General features: G+C 39.4%; 1 long non-coding RNA gene across 1 annotated transcript in view; it reads left to right on the top strand.

Annotated features, from left to right (window-relative positions):
- The first annotated feature begins 241 nt into the window (after positions 1 to 241).
- Positions 242 to 15,183, top strand: part of LOC134371653 (uncharacterized) — a 30,718-nt gene continuing 15,776 nt past the window's right edge. Inside the window, exon 1 of the long non-coding RNA XR_010022868.1 lies at positions 242 to 321. This is a non-coding gene — a long non-coding RNA (uncharacterized LOC134371653). The remainder of the gene's footprint in view (positions 322 to 15,183) is intronic.

The following is a 15,183-nucleotide window of genomic DNA, read 5'->3' on the forward strand; positions in this document are numbered from 1 at the left end:
CCACTTCAATATCAAACCTTTTGGGGGCAGGGAGGGGGACTTGAGGAAGAGGGCACAGTAACTAAAAATAGGACACCTGTTTCCTTTCCTTCATGAGCAACTTCTCAGAAAAGCCTTGACAATGCTCCCAGAGCTAGATGGCCTAACCACATGAAACAGAAGCTCAAGAGATATTTATGAAATGAATCTTTACACTATTTGTGGTTTCTGTTCCCAGTGTTTTCCACTCATTCTCCGGACAAGGCGAATCAGCTATCGGAAGGTGGACTGAGAGTCCCAGCTGCTGCAATTCCAAGTGTGAGATGCTGTCCTGTACAGGAGGTAAGGGTTTCTTCCGTAGCATCACCTTCCAGGACAGCCCAGGTATCTCACCGGAATGACACGTGGCTGCCACTGAGCTCTGGATCACTTCCTCATAGGCGGGCACGCATGGGATTAATTTAGATATTTTCTGAAGTGCTTATTTAAATCCCTTCTCTGCCTGAGTAAGTAAAGACTTTGCTCATCCTGCTGTTTCCTTGAAATACTTCCACTTTACAGGGATGAGCTACTGCACTGGAGCGAGTTTTCTTCCGGAACACAAAACGGATAGTATGTCTTCACGCAGATGTAAAAACATGCACAGTTTGAGCTTTCCTTCAAAATGATGAGTGGTTCTGGTTTTAATTCACAGTATTAAATGTTGCAAGATCTGTAATTTGATATCTAGCATGAGAATCCAACATGGGGCGTCTCTCTTCTTTGTGTCTCCCTATTCTATCTCAGTGTGACGGAGTGTCGTCTGCCCTGGAGAATAGCTAGGGACCCACGTTGTGATTAGTCCAAAAAGCCAAGCTGGCAGACTCCTGAAATCGGAGTAGTAACAGAATCAGTCCTGACCTAACACAACAGACACGAGTGACAAAACGTTTGATTGTGCAATTTTCTCGGTAAGATGACCTGAGGCTAGTCCCATGTTTGCTGTCGTTCTAGAAAATGTTTTCAATGCGTTTTGGGTACTTCACACTAAGCACTTTTTGCTTGTTAACTGTTGTGCCTTATTATGAGATTGTATTTTGAGAACATGTGGTGAAAGTTGGGATTTTTTTTCTCTTCTTTTTTTCCCCCCCTTCTGCTTTAAAAACAAGATAAGCCTGTATGCAAATAGAGTTCACAGTAACCACAGTAACATTCTCAACTTTATTTATTGAATTACAGCGTCTTCTTCCTTCACCCGATTAAGTTCTATTTGCATACCTTTACCATTAGAAACATTTATTCCATTAACGAGTCATTTGAGACATCTGAGTTTATAGCTTTGAAGATGGATTCAACCATGCTAATACTGGAAGAATGGATGTTTTCTGTATTAAAACCTTGGCACTGTTTATGTGCAGAGAGACACACACACAGAGTTTTTTGTTTTGTTTTTAATTTTAAAATGTGTTCAAATAAAGATACTATTTGAAATATATTTAGTTACTATCTCATACACTAAAGAAATATACAGTCTGACATCCTCATCCTATGAAGAAATGAATGGAAGGCTATTCTCCTTTTGTACTAAACAGAAATAGTTTCTTGAAGAAGAGTAATAGGTTTTTATGTTGAATATTTTTAAGTGAAAAAAAAAAAAAAAAAAGAAAGAAAGAGAAAGAGAAAGACAACCTCAATGGTTTTCTCAGAACGAACAGGAAGCATTAGGAGGAAGTATGTGACAGTTTATTTTTCAACAAACACATGTTATCAAGTGAATGGAATTCCTCTGGAAGCTATGAAAATGAAGATTGGTGGATGGCTGTGTTCAGATAGCACGAAAGGCTCCTCAATATTTAGAACTTTTTCAAAGCTAAGTTACTAATAAAAGCCAATTATTGCACTTTTCCAAAAGGAAACACTGAGTCATTCATGAAATGATCTAAGATTTCGAAACTTGCTTACACCATTTTTTTTCCTCCTCCTTTCCTACCTGTGCCAAAAAAACAGCCTCAGAAAAGCCAACCAGTAACTGGGGCCTAAATTCAGGGAGCCTGCACCGAATTAGCTCAAGACTGGATTCCAGATGCTTCAAAGGGTTGCGATCCCACCAGGATGGCAAGCTCAGAAATGCCTCTCCTGCTCGCCACAGTAGAGGGGCCTGGACCTACCTCTGGAGGGCCTGTGATTAACTAGTTCTGGCACAGTAATTATTTGGCCATACCCCTGGCCTGCATCCAAGTTTCATGTGGAACAACAAATGGGCGTGGGCCTGCAGATAGGCAGGCGCGTGTTCCTAGGAGCCATTACATATTTACAACTAGATCCCTACAGAATTTGGCCAGAGATGGGATGAAGATGAGAATGTGTTTGGCTAGAAAATACCGACTTCTTGATTCATCTATCAGGAGTGCGTGAGCTTAGGCCATTCAACCATGTCCAAAAGACAGTCAACAAATGTTTAAGTCAGGAATAAACTGTGAGTGAGGTGGTTTTAACCTGGGGACAGCTTCATCCTGTCTCTTTCCTGCTGAGGGAGAGTATTTCTGGGTACTTATTTTTAAAACATAATTTTAGGTAAATTCACTAAGAGTTAAACAATCATGGAAGCCGCTTATTTCATCTTTACAAACAGCTGTAAGTCCATGTAGATAAATAATGTAGACAAGGAAACAACGCTTGATCCAAGCAATCCAGAAAAGCTTGGAATTGTGCCTCCTTAACGTAATACCTTAGGTTTGCACTGCACTGTTAAAAGGATTTTACACATACATTGTCTTAAAATGCCTCTGCAAGATAGACGACAGGGAAGTAGAATATCCCATTAGGAAACGGTGTGGCTCAGAGACACCATGACCTTTCTAAGGTCACAAAGTTAGTCCATTGCAAAGCCCAGTCTTAAATCCAGGGCACCTAGCAAAGAGTGCTGGTCTTTTCCTTCCCATCCTGCCCCTTATAAACTGGATCTGAATGTTCCCTTCTGTATACCTGGACTCTGAGCTCCTATGTCTTTTACTTTTGCATTTAGCCTGTTCTATTAACTCCTAGAATTCCCACAGAATATTCAAGTCTGATTATACTCTCTGCCTTGAAGATCCTGGGCCTTTTTCACAACAGGAGATGTGCCAATTTGAGAAGGAAGTGGTCTAGAGTCTGGTATTAGTGTAAAATGGCTTCCTCTTTTTCTCTTTGAATTTATTCTGCTATTATTTTATCCCAGCACCCCCCAAAAATTCCAAATTCTGTACCACATATGTGGGACTTTTAAAAAAACCTTTTTAATTCACTCAGATGTTACACATGATCACCAGTGATTTTTAGTTTCCCTTGTGTGTGTTTATTTTTTACAATGATGCAGGGGTTTTTTTTGTCATTAACAATTATTTTAAAAATAATATAGTTTATATTATAGTTTTTGTGTAATTCACATGGTTTAATTCACACAATGGGTAGTTGTTACTGACACCAATAGGAAACATTTTGCAAAGCTTTATGACAAAACATTAGACAGGGTTTAGGTCTCACTAATTTAGAATATGCCTGGTAAGCACTGGTTAAAAATTGATGATCCCGGGAAGCCTTTCTCAAGCAATTTTTGTAAAATACCTAGGAGACCTCGAACGTTCTGTTACAGAGTTTTACAGTCTTGGGGAGAAGGCAGAGGGTGGTGTTCAGGAGAAATTCTGCTTTATTGTTCAGCTAAAAGTCCCTTGGCTCTGCCCTCCTCTGAGCACTGTGAGCTGGGAGGAGTCAGCTTTTTCTCTCCCTTACTGGCATTTTTACTAGACAGAAGAGTTGTCTCCTGTGAACGATTTCATTTTTGAAAGGTGTAAAAGAAAACTTTGTTCTTTAGTAAGTGATTTTCTCCCCCCATTGGTTACAAATCCCTCCCGAGTGGAGTTTCCTTATCTCTTATTTGCAGAGCTGCAGCCATTTGGGGGAGAGGGAAGTGGTCAGCAATTCACATCATAATAATGGCAAACATTTTTTGATAGTGGTCACCACGTCCCAAGCATTATTCTAAGAGTTTACACATATTCAGTCATTTAGTCCTTACCACAACCCTATGGGCTAGATGTGGTTAGTATCCCCATTTAACAGGGGAGGAAATTGAGGCACAGAAATGTTAATGAACCTGCCCAAGATCATAAAACTAAGCCCCAAGCTGACCCACTATTCTCTGCTGTCTTGAGGTATTCATGCAGCCTGCAAACCTTCAATGAACTCTCCATGGCTGGGATTAGCTCACTGACCTCTGTCCCAGAGGCAGAATTTTTTTCTAATCTCCCAGTAGTGCAGGTGAAAGTCAGAGAGTCTTTTTATGGAGACTTAGATTGAATAGAGAGTTGGAACCCATTGAAAAAGAGAAAGTGTGTGACATTGATCTGAGCCAACAGTTTATTTTCATCCATTAATATTTCCTTTAAATCTACAAGCCAAATCAGTTGTTGCAACATAAACACACAGTGGTTATCTAGCCAGGTCAGGCCAGCTGGAAAATATGCCATATGTTTAAGAGTAAATGCTAGATGCTTTTGAATGAATAGATTTATTTCAATCCATTTTCAATGCTTATAAAAATTGTCAAGTGTTAAAACTTGGAGGATTTTATTCACTTGCTGAAGGATCATAGTTATTTACTGTCTTAAAAGACAGCAATGAACAACAAACTACAAAAAACCAAAAAAAAAAAAAAAAACAACAAAGCAGACAGTAAATTGGAATCTAGCTATAATGCTTAGGAGAAAATATATTTTGTTTAATTATATTTTCTAGTTACTCAGATATCTAGAAATAAAAGCTTTGTTTCATCTTTTACATATTTTAAGTGTATATTAAAACGCATATTTATATGTACATACAAATATTTCTTGTACTTTTTAATATGCAAGAAGTATTTTTCAATCTTTAAACATGGATAATATGGAAAATATGTCATCTTTTATGAAACAAGGTTAGATATCAATCAACTAAGCCACAAGAAAAAAATATCATTTTCATGAAGAATGCAGTTCTTTAATGCTCTCATTATGAATCTGAATAATCATTCATGATGAAATAGAAAGTACAATTAAGTAGTTTTATCCACATGGACTTTATAACATTCCTTGGAAACTTCTTTTTCTTGGACCAAATCCCTAATATCATTGCTGTTCTTATGATTTATTTCTTCCTCCTTCTAAAGAGGAAGTTAAAAAAAAAAAAAAAAGATTCAGTTTTTATACATACACAGATATTTTTAATGCATCACAAACTACATGAAATATTGTAGTGTGGTTTTAACAATAGAAAGAAAACTATCTCTGGGACACATTTGAAGTTTGCAGAACTTATGCAGGTCATTAAAACTTTTTATTGTTGTTAACACTGGTGAACACAGGCAAATGCTTCTGACAACTATAATTTAACGAAGCTTTCCATTCTGTGTATGATGAAAAGACCTGAAGGCTCTCATTTTCGAGTGAACTCAGTGTAAATCCCACAAGAGAAAGTTTAAATGATTTTAGTGTTTGAAAGACTTCAGTGAACTTTTAAATGTGTATTGAGCATAATAGATTTATACTGATAAAGCCAAACACCAAGAAGCAAAAGGTCATGCCAATACCCCTCCACAGAGAAATAGCCTTCTCCCCACCACACACAGGATGTTTCCCATGCACACTAAAGGAAAACATAGTAAGTAAATGCAGCCAAATGAATCACCTATGTAAAGTCCATAGGTTTCTTACATCTTTGGCATTACAAACCTCAAATTCAAATAGATATAGAAAGAGGTTTATGCAGTGATTTAACTAACCTGAAAAAATTATGTCAGTGTGTAATACATGAAAATCTGGCTGGCCAGTTAGTTCAGCTGGTTAGAGCATGGTGCTGATAACACTAGGGTCCAGGGTTTGATCCAGCTGTCCCCCTACCACCAATCCCCCCCAAAAGAAAATCTTACACACACGGACAACCATTCAACAGCACATATCTATTGCAGACCTACTCTGCCAGGCAATGTTTTAGGGGGTAAAGGTGAATTAATACCCACGAGGTTCTTGAAAATATGGCTATTTTCCTACAGCCATAAGTGACAAACTGGAGCCTTGCAAAGTATGGCCAGTCACATTTCTCATTTGTTGAAAATTTATTTATTTTTTTCCCTGAACCCCTGAAAATTTATTGAGCACCTACTATGTGCCAGCACCTATCTTGGTGCAGAGATGCAGAATAGAACAAAGAAAACATGGCCTAACTGAGGTCAGCATTTTAACCAAGCAAACAGACATTCAATGGCTAATTCCAGTGGTTCTCTACCATTTGTAAGCATTAGAGTGATCAAAAGCTTCATTAAAAAAGCACATTGGGGGAAAAAAAAAAAAGCACACTGGTTATAATCCCAAGGTCAAGAATTTGAATCCTCAAAGTGGCTGACAAAAGCAAAAACAAAAAACAAAAAACAAAAAAAAAGCACATTGGTGGGGCCTTCCTTGGGAGACAAGGTCTGTCACCCTCTGTCACCCCAGGGGATGCTGACGCAGTTGCTTTGGGATCACACTTTGTGGAAAGTATTTAGCTCTGATTAGAATACATGCTCAGTAGAAAACCTACACAGCACTGGAGAGTCAGCTTTTGAGACAATGCCCAGGGCCCATGATGCTCTTAAGGGCCGATGAAAATGTTTTTATTTTAATTTCTTTTAAAGCCAGAAGGAAAAAATGAATATAATATTATTTATATATGGGATATATAATACATAATAATGAATTCAGCCTGGATTATATTTCTCTTTATACCAACACAGTCAAAAAATGAATTAACTAAATAAAATTAAAAAATAAAATCAAGGGCTGGTCAATTAGCTCAATTAGAGTGCAGTGCTGACAGCACCGAGGTGCAGGGTTTGATCCCAGTACCAGCCAGTCACCAAAGGAAAACACACACACACACACACACACACACACACACACACACACACACACACAGTCATAAAATGTAATTTTTGATATTCTTTTATAGAGAAAGGGGCTCACAAAGGCAAAAATATTTTGGGCCCACAGAATCATGATTCAGCTCTGGGTACCATGAAAATATAGAAAAGGTCCTTGGAGGCTGTGGGAGTTTGAAAAATCTGGAGTTTCCAGGATGGGGAAACAATTGAGCTGAGACCTGAAGGAAGAATAGAAATCAACTATGCTAAAGGCAGAGTTGGGGGAAACAGGCAGGGAGAAGTTAGAAAAAGAAAGAGCTTTCTAAGCAGACAGAACAGGACATGCAAAGGCCCTGGGGTAGGAAGGAGCTTGAAAATCTTAAGAACTGAAAGAAGACAATGAAGTTAGAGAAATTCCAGCAAGGGGAAAAAGAATGGTGTGAGCTCAGACAGAAGCCAGTCAATGCTGGGCTTACAGACTACGTAGAAAAATATGGGCCTGTTTCTTTTTTCTCCTTTGCTTGATTCCTAGTTTGTTTCCAAGAGGAAATAAACTTTTCAGATGTACTGATTTTGTCTTATGGATTTGCAAAGTGTGTATGAGTATCTACTTTTTAGTTATCTTTTTAATGCTAATAACCATCTAAGTTTTGGTTTGTTAGGGTTTGGGGACACCTCTGAAAAAAAGAAGAAAACATTCAGTGTTTCTGCATATAGAATGAACCAACTTCTTTGTCTTCCAGAAGTTTTCCTGGTGTCTTTGATACTGAGATGTGATAGCTAGGCAGGATGATTGCGTTGTCATCACCGATAGTATAATTTGGATGGTTCTCAAAATCTTTATGTCTGATTGTAAAAATATTCATGAAGATTTTAGTTTCAAAATACTTGCTCTTGATCCTTACAGATCAAAAGTAAAGTGTTTGGTAACTGGGAGGTGGAGGGAAAATTAAAACTGAATACCACAGTTTTCATTTATCACTCACATTTGCAGCATGAGCCACATGAAACTGACTGCCATACCACGTCACACAAGGCCTCCTGTAACCATGATTTTAGGGAGGGCTGAGGACTATGACAAGCAGTGGAAACATGAAGTCACTTGAAGGGGAAGTCTGATGTGTGGAAATGCAGGTCTAATATTGATGAATATTCCATTTTTTCCCAAAGAAACCAGAAATCTGGGTTTTTATGTGAAGTCTTTCAACTTTCTAAATACCACAGACCAACAACAGCCTGTGGGGCTCAAATGCAGGGTTACTGCTGTGGCTTTACACAGCTGTAGGAGGCTCCATTCATAGCACCATGCCTTGGTTTTTGCAAGATGGTGGCCTTGCCTCTGAATCACAATTTACTCATTCTTAATATCACTGGAACTGAGGCCCTGTTCTTGTTCCCATCTCAGCCTGAATGGTGCCCGACGCACAACAAGCACTCAATAGATATTTTTTGAATGAATCAAGATCTTATCATCTTCACAAAAATTTGCCAGCTGACACTAGAACTTCCTTTCCTCTCAGACCTCCTAATCAATACTATTTTTCTGTACTATCTCCACAGCTTACAAGCTATGTGAACTTGGACGAGTTACTTTACTTCTCTGAGCTTCTGTTTTCTCAACTATGAATGGGAATGATAATTCCTAATTCTTAATCTTGCTGTAAGGACTAGATGAGTGACCATATGCAGAGTGCTTAGAACAACGTCTGGCACATAATAAGTACTCAGGAAATGATAGCTAGTATTATTATTTAATCATAACCAATTATCTCATATTTGTGCATCTTTCCAAAAATTAAAAATCTTAGGGCCAGCCCATGGCTCACTTGGGAGAGTGTGGTGCTGATAAAACCAAGTAAAGGGTTAAGATCCCCTTACCAGTCATTAAAAATAAAATAAAACAAAATAAATAAAAAATCTTTTCTGTGCTCATTATATGATTTTCATCTTGTTTTTCTCACAGCATTTAGCATGATACTACCTACAAAGAAAATCAGTAAATGTTACAGAATTGATCAAAATAAATTTCGGCAACTATATTAATTAGGATCAAAATCAGTTATGAATAACAGATAAACACAAGAGTTTATTTCCCCCTCATTAAAATTAAATTTGGAGGTAGTTAATCTAGGGTTGAGTGGCACTACATCACATCAGGAATTGGGCTCTTCCCATCCTACTGTTCCACCATCACTTTCTGCAGCCTCTGCCTCATGGTCCAAGGTGGCTGCTCAAGCTCCAGCTATCAGACTACATTCCAGCAAGCAGGAAGAATGGGTGGCTGGTGATCAAAAGAGGAGACATGCCTCTTTTTAATTTTTTTAAAAATTGTACTGTCTTTATTGTCTTAAAATTGCATAGTACTTTGATCAGGCATACTTTTAAATAGACAGCAATGTAGCCCACTTGAAACTACTCTCTTACACGGGATATTTCAAGCTGTTTTACTACGGTCAGGGAGCAGGGACCAAAATGCTGCCTGGGCTTTAAAAGAACCATAATCAGGTTAAACAGAAGATGGAGAGTTGGGGGGATTTCCTTCTTGCCATAGATGAGAAGGAAATGTTGAAGGAAGTTGAAATTTCGATTGGACTTAGAGGAGGCATAGGAGATGTCTGGAGGGGCTTCACTGATGGGACGCAGTGGGATTTAGGAGCAGTCTAGAAAGGAAAGGAAAGGAGAAAGGAGTCCAGAGGGTCAATGCCTTGTGCTCAAATCTGAGATGAATGCCACCCACCAGGAGCAAGCCCAGAGAGCTGGGTCTGTACAGTCTGGGTGTTACCATGGCTACAAGACATGCCCCTTTAAAGTCACTTCCAGGAAGTCATATATACCACTTCCTTTTAGAAACCATTGGTCAAAATATAATCACATGGCTACCCTTAGATGCAAAGGAGTCTGGGAAATACACTCTTTCACCTGTGTGGCCACGTGTCACCTATAAGTTGGGGGTGTTATTGCTGAGGACGAAGGGAAGACAGATACTGGGGCAGTTCAGATTGATGTGTAAATACTATGAAGAATGGGAAAGGTCCCAGCCCTCTTACAGGAAGCTGGTAACATGTACTGCTTTATCTTGCACTTAAAACTATAGCGATACCTTTAGAATAGATGACTTTTTACTTGTAAATGTTCACTTACAACAGAACTCCTTAAGGAAGAAAGACATACATAAAACTAGTTGACTAAGTAGTTTTTTAAAACTCTTATGATTATTATGAACAATTTCAAGCAAATACAAAAGTGGAAGTGTATAATGAGCCTTCATCTACCCATTACACAGCTTCAACAACGATCAATTCATGATCCTCTCGTGTCCCTGAACCCCACTCACCCCGCTATGTTATTCTGATGTAAATCCTAGATATCATAAAATTGCATCCATTAGTATTTCAGTAAATATCTCTAAAAATGAGGACTTTTTAAAAAGGCATAACCACAATATTATTATCACACCTTACAAAATTAGCAACATCTTTAATATTATCAGCGATTTTGCCAGTGTATGAATTTCCCTGGTTGGCTCACAGGTTTTTTAAAAAAATTCATTTCTTTGAATAAGAATCCAGACAAGGTCTATACATTGTGGTTGGTTGTTATGTCTTTTTGTCTTTTAATCTATAGCTGTATAGTTCTGCACAATAGCTACTTGCCACATGTGACTACTTAAAATAGAATAAATTAATATTAATACAATTAGAAATTCAATCCTTCAGCCACACAAGCCACATTTCAACTGTTCAATAGCCACATATGGCTACCATATAGTCCCTACCATGTTGGACAGCACAGATACAGAACAACTCCACCATCACGTAAAATTCTGTTGGACAGCACTGCTATGTAGGATGCCTCTCTCTTTATTTCCTTGCAATTTATGTGTTGAAGAGACTGAGATGTATGTCTGTAGAAGTCTTCACTTTTTATTTTATTTATTTATTTGTTCATTTAATGGCTGCTGGCCAGTATGGGGATCTGAACTCTAGACCTTGGTGTTATAACACTGCGCTCTAACCAACCTTCACATTTTAACTCAGGTGATTCTAACCCCCTGGTGTCATTCAACATGTTTCCTTCATTCTCTGGACTCCCTCTAAACTAGGAGCCTTGCTCAGATTCAGGGCTGATTCCTTGATGCCGTTTAAGATGACAGGCAACCAAATTCTCAGTATTGTGTTGAAAAGCACAAAGAGAGATCAAAATCTGGAAAGATGTACACCAGAACATCATCAGTAGTTATTCTGGGGAAGTTGAATGACCTTATTTTTTGCCTTAGTTTTATTGATCTGTTATTATTTTTTTTCCCCAGTGAGCATGCCTTTCTAATGAAAAATACACAATAGCTGCTATTTATTGCAAACGATGTGCCAGACACTGTGTTGAGATTCACTTACGTTAGCTCATAGAATCCCCATGACAATTCCATGAGGTAATTACCATCTCCATCCTGCAGTAAACACTCGGAAAGATTAAGTAACTTGCCCGAGGTCATATGGTCAGTATTTGGTAGATACTGGATTTAATGTCTCAACTGCCTGCCTCTCAAGGGATTCTGATTTTGGTAAGTTGTGATGTGCAGCCTGAGAGACTTCATTTCTGGAAGAATCCCTCAGGTCTGGGAACCACAGCTCTCTCGGCTCACCACACTGCATCATCATTTACGAATCATCTCATCTCCTCATGCCAAAGCCTCCTCTCAGCTGAAAAGTATTCTGCGTCTGTCACATATGAAGCCTGAAGCACAGTGCTGGTGCAGAACCTGTGCACAAAAGGTGTACTTTCCTCTCCCCCGTTGCCCATGAGAGGTGATGCTTGAGAGTTGATCATGGTAGCAGCTACAGTCTCCTAAGTCATCTCTGAATCTCCACATGACTCCCCACCAGTCCTTCCTTCTCTCAGTTGCCATCCATGCAAACCAATTTTTGTTGGGCTCTCACTATATGCCAGATCCATCAGGACACATTGGCGCACCTAAACAGATAAAAACCCTGGCTTCATGGAGGTAATGGTTGTGGGAGTTGGAGCAGAGATTAAAAAAAACAAAAACCAGATAGTCAGATATAGAGAAAGCCAGATGGGGATAAGCTATTGAGAAAGAAAGATAGGTTGAATAGGGATTGTGTGTGTGTGTTGGGGTTGGGAGAAGGTGGCAGAGACCAGATCACACACAGCCCATTGTAAAAGTGTTGGCTCCTAGCCTGAGGAGGATGGGAGCCATAGCAGATTTGAGGACAGGGATGATGTGGTCTAGCTTATTTTTAACAGGATCTCTCTATTTGAAGACTAGATTGAAAGGGGAGCAAGAACGGAAACAGTGAAACCAGCTGTGAAGGCATTCTTATAATCTAGATAAGAGATGTGAGGGCTTGAGCCAGGGAGGGGACAGAGGAGCTGGGATTTATCTGGTGGGATTCTAGATAAACTCTGAAGGTAGAATTGACAGGATTTGCTCTGGACTAGACACATGAGGGAGCAGTCAAGGGTGACTGCATAGCTTTTGGCCTGATCCAACAAATTCTGGAATTTTTAAATAATTTTTTAATAGTTGTTTTTTGGCAGCTGGCTGGTACAGGGATCAAACCTTGGACCTTAGTGTTAATCAGCACCGTGCTCTAACCACCTGAGCTAACCAGCCAGCCCTTCTGGAATTTTCTTTAACAGAACTGAGAAGACTGTGGGAGGAATAGGTTGCATGGGGGAAGACGAAGTGTTCAGTGTGGGTTATGATAAGTTTGTGAAGCTTCTCAAACATTCAAGGGGAAGGCAGGCCCATGGCTCACTTGGGAGAGTGTGGTGCTGATAGCACCAACTCAAGTGTTAAGATCCCCTTACCAGTCATCTTAAAAAAAAAAAAAAAATTCAAGGGGAGTTGTCAGGTAAGTAGCTGGATATGGGAGGTGGGAGTTGGGAAAGGTACAGGTTTGCGATACATACACAGGTGTCATCCTCGTGTGGCCGTACACTGAATGAATGAGATCACTGAGGCCATGAATACAGAGAGAAAAGAGAACACGGAACTCATAGGATGCCCCCCATCCCCGTCCCACAGACACCCTCTCCAGTGAGCTCTGGTCTTTTCCATAAGAAAATCCAAACTTCTTATCATGTCAACCTTTCCTGACCTCCAGTCCTACCGATTCTCTCCTAGTTCTGCCAGCTCTCGCTGCACTGTTCTTGCCTTTCATCTGATAGACCCAGTTCATGCAGCCCTACTTCGTCTGCCATCCCCTCTGCCTGAACACACCGGCTGTAGAATTCTGCACAGCTTGGTGGCCTACTACATTCACAGTTCTGTTCAAACACCAGCAATGCAGGAACCTTCCCTGATTCATATAACCAAACAGCCCAGATTCATCTCCATCCCATTTCTTTATTTTATTATTATTATTATTATTTTCTGCTTGTGCATTTGTGTGTTTAGTCTTCTCTGGTGAGACCGTAAGCTCCATGAGGGCAGGGACTTTATCTTATTCTTGAGCAGAGCCTGACATATAGTAGGCACTCAAGTATCTGATGAATAATTTAATGAATGAGTAAAGGACATTAATTTTCTACTTTTGACATTCTGCATACTCTACCCCAAAGCCTAGCAATCAACTACCTAAACACTCGGTTTAGGAGAAGGCTTTGGGTTCAATCACTCGCTTAAAGTTTGGACATGCATGCAGTAACAAAAGAGACTTAGGAACCAGACATTGCATCTTCCACAAAAAGGGCAGGATGAAACACTCCCGAGCTTTGGCAGCTTTATCAGCCGATCAGGATGTGCAACATAAAATGAGACAAGGGAGGTTTGGGAGGGGACACCGATCCTTGGACACTCCCTTCCATTCCTCACTTCTCTTCCCTATCATTGGGGGGAAGTGGGGGAGGGGAAGAGGCCTCCTCTTGGGAGTTTGGCAAAGCAAATTTTGGTATTTTCCTGCATGGACAAAGGCACAAACACCAGGATGGGAGATTTTTCCAGGGATATCCAAGTTGCAACCAAACAAAGTGACTTTCTGTAGGTCTCTGCCAAAAGGGAAAATCAGCTTTCATCTGTTCCTGGAATAAAAGCCTCTTGCAGAAGGAAAAACATGGGGGAAATTAGCAGTTATGTTGAAAGTGCAGAATTTCGAATGGCAGCTTGCTGAAACAGAAAAGGGGATTTTTAGAACAGGTAAACTATTCTGCATGATACCGTAATGGTAGATACATGTCATGCATTTGTCAAAACTTGTAGAACTGTACAACACACAGAGTGAATCCTAATTGAAACTATGGACTTCAGTTAATAATAAGGTATTAATATTGGTTCATCAAGTGTATCAAATGTAACCACACAAATGCAAGATGTTACTAACAGGGGAAACTTTTCCAGGGGAGAGGGGGAGAAGAGGATATATAGGAACTTTCTGTACTATGTTTGATTTTTTGTAAACTAAAACTGCTCTAAAAAAAATAAAGTCTATTAATTTAAAAATAAATAAACGCTTAAAAGTCACACCGTTTAACAAGTGCAAAAGCTGGGAGGAAAATGACCCTTCATTTTACTATTGTAGGAGTAGGAAACAGAAACACTTTTAGGCATGTGTATCTCTTGAGAGGGAGAGGTGAAAAACGATGCCAGCTACTATTCTTTAATTTGAAATCAGTCCACTCTTTCTGAGTTTGAATAGTATGTGACTTTACTTTTTAACTTTAGAATTTTGTTATCCCAAAGAAAGCTCTCAGAGCACTGAGACTCTTAAAAGACAGTATCAAATGTTTCAACAACTGACAAACCTCAGACTTCCTGTATTTCTGTAAGTTGCAGTTTTCCCTTCCTTCTTCTTTTAATTTGTTAATGATCTCTGGGGCCACAGGCTCTCTCTGTCATAGGTCTCTAACTAGATCAGTGGATCAAAGGTGAGGCTTCGCTAAGTAATCAGTGTAATTTCAGCCATGTAGCAAGCTATTAAAAACAGACCTGCAGGGTTTTTCAAGGACAACCAAGGTATTGATTTGGCAACCAAAAACTCCTGTAGTGCAAGTGGTAATATACAAGGGCCAGTGTTTCCATATCATCACTATTCCTTACCCTGTCCCTGGTGAAATCCTGGAAGGCTATAAGCAAAGGCACATCCAGTACCCTCCCCCGCCCCTGTTCCTGCTTTCAGAAAGGAATTTCACTGTTACAAATTGGACAAGGGAACAGGAACCTCTTCATTTCTTTGACACATAATGTTTCTCCTTTCCTTCCGGTCTTTACACCTTTAGGTGGATTTTCTTTTTCTTTCTTTTATTTTTTTAAAGAACATATTTCTTATGTAATTTGTTTTTGCATTTCTGGATTG

Source organism: Cynocephalus volans, chromosome 1 (assembly GCF_027409185.1).
Source record: "Cynocephalus volans isolate mCynVol1 chromosome 1, mCynVol1.pri, whole genome shotgun sequence".
NCBI lineage: Eukaryota > Metazoa > Chordata > Mammalia > Dermoptera > Cynocephalidae > Cynocephalus > Cynocephalus volans.